The following is a 2,500-nucleotide window of genomic DNA, read 5'->3' as shown; positions in this document are numbered from 1 at the left end:
TGGACATTGTGCCTAATTAAGTAGTCAACGTGCTTAGTGGATGTGGATCGCGTGCCTTGGTCACACAGACAAAAAGTGACTCGAGACGATGTATCATAAGACACGAGGAAAATGCTCCGAGGAACTTGGTTGGTTCGCCGGCAATGTGCTTATGGAATGTGAATGGTGCGCTTGGTAGTGTCCCGAGTGGATGTGGATCATGCGCCTTGGCACTTGGTTCGACCAACATGCCAACTCTTGACATGACTCGAGTGCAAAAGAAAAAGTCGCGTTTTCAGATTCGCCCCGTGTCCGTTGTAAATGGAAATTTTCGCATTCCTTCAACTAATGATGGTGGTGTGGTAGCTCATGATATGCTAAGTTATATGTTCCGACCGTATGCCATGACTTGTGTGCACAAGAAGAAGTCGTGTACGACAAACAAGTCCCAAGTCTTGCCCGTGTGCATCATTCGTGGCCGTGCGTAGTGCCCGTGTGCATCGTTCGTGGCCGTGCGTCGTGCTCGTGTGCATCGTTCGTGGCCGTGCGTCGTGCCCGTTTGCATCGTTCGTGGCCCTGCGTCGTGCCCGTGAGCATGGTTCGTGGCCGTGCGTCGTGCCCGTTTGCATCGTTCGTGGCCCTGCGTCGTGCCCGTGTGCATGGTTCGTGGCCCTGCGTCGTGCCCGTGTGCATGGTTCGTGGCCGTGCGTCGTGCCCGTGTGCATGGTTCGTGGCCGTGCGTCGTGCCCGTTTGCATCGTTCGTGGCCTACGTCGTGCCCGTGTGCATGGTTCGTGGCCGTGCGTCGTGCCCGTTTGCATCGTTCGTGGCCTACGTCGTGCCCGTGTGCATGGTTCGTGGCCGTGGGCCCTGGCATCGTTCGTGGCCGTGCGTCGTGCCCGTGCATCGTGCCGTGTGCTTCGTTCGTGACCGTGCGTCGTGCCCGTGCATCGTTCATGCCCGAGCGTCGTGGCCGTGCATCGTGGCCGTGCATGGTTCATGGCCGTGCGTCGTGCCCGCGCGTCGTGCCCGTGCATGGTTCATGGTCGTGCATCGTGCCCGTGTGTCGTGCCGTGCATCGTTCATGGCCGAGCGTCGTGCCCGCGCGTCGTGCCCGTGCATGGTTCATGGTCGTGCATCGTGCCCGTGTGTCGTGCCGTGCATCGTTCATGGCCGAGCGTCGTGCCCGCGCGTCGTGCCCGTGCATCGTTCATGGCCGAGCATCGTGCCCGTGCGTCGTGCCGTGCATCGTTCATGGCCGAGCGCCGTGCCCGTGCATGGTTCATGGGCGTGCGTCGTGCCCGTGCATCGTTCATGGCCGAACGTCGTGCCCGTGCATGGTTCATGGCCGAGCGTCGTGCCCGTGCATGGTTCATGGGCGTGCGTCGTGCCCGTGCATCGTTCATGGCCGAACGTCGTGCCCGTGCATGGTTCATGGTCGTGCATCGTGCCCGTGTGTCGTGCCGTGCATCGTTCATGGCCGAGCGTCGTGCCCGCGCGTCGTGCCGTGCATGGTTCATGGTCGTGCATCGTGCCCGTGTGTCGTGCCGTGCATCGTTCATGGCCGAGCGTCGTGCCCGCGCGTCGTGCCCGTGCATGGTTCATGGTCGTGCATCGTGCCCGTGCGTCGTGCCGTGCATCGTTCGTGGCCGAGCGCGTGCCCGTGCATCGTTCAAGGCCATGCATCGTGCCCGTGCATCGTGCCGTGTATCGTTCATGGCCGAGCGTCGTGCCGTGCGTCGTTCACGGCCGTGCGTCGTGCCCGTGCGTCGTGCCCGTGCATCGTTCACGGCCGAGCGTCGTGCCCGTGTGTCGTGCCGTGCATCGTTCATGGCCGAGCGTCGTGCCCGCGCGTCTTGCCCATGCATGGTTCATGGTCGTGCATCGTGCCCGTGTGTCGTGCCGTGCATCGTTCATGGCCGAGCGTCGTGCCCGCGCGTCGTGCCCGTGCATCGTTCATGGCCGAGCATCGTGCCCGTGCGTCGTGCCGTGCATCGTTCATGGCCGAGCGCCGTGCCCGCGCGTCGTGCCGTGCATCGTTCGTGGCCGAGCGCGTGCCCGTGCATCGTTCAAGGCCATGCATCGTGCCCGTGCATCGTGCCGTGTATCGTTCAAGGCCGAGCGTCGTGCCCGTGCGTCGTTCACGGCCGTGCGTCGTGCCCGTGCGTCGTGCCCGTGCATCGTTCACGGCCGAGCGTCGTGCCCGTGCGTCGTGCCCGTGCATCGTTCACGGCCGTGCGTCGTGCCCGTGCATCCAGCCTTGTATCGTTCATGGCCGAGCGTCGTGGCCGTGCGTCGTGCCCGTGCATCGTGCCCGTGCGTCGTGCCGTGCATGGTTCATGGCCGTGCACCGTGCCCGTGCATCGCGCCCGTGCATCGTGCCCGTGGATCGTTCACGGCCGAGCATCACGCCCGTGCATCGTTCGTTCATGGCCGAGGGTCGCGCCCGTGCATCGTGCCCGTGGATCGTTCACGGCCGTGCATCGTGCCCGTGCGTCGTGCCGTGCATGGTTCATGGCCGT

This window comes from Syzygium oleosum, unplaced genomic scaffold (assembly GCF_021117445.2).
Source record: "Syzygium oleosum isolate NSW1041296 unplaced genomic scaffold, Sole_v2.1 Sole_v2.36, whole genome shotgun sequence".
Taxonomy (NCBI): Eukaryota; Viridiplantae; Streptophyta; class Magnoliopsida; order Myrtales; family Myrtaceae; genus Syzygium; species Syzygium oleosum.
Note: the sequence above shows the minus strand (reverse complement) of the source record.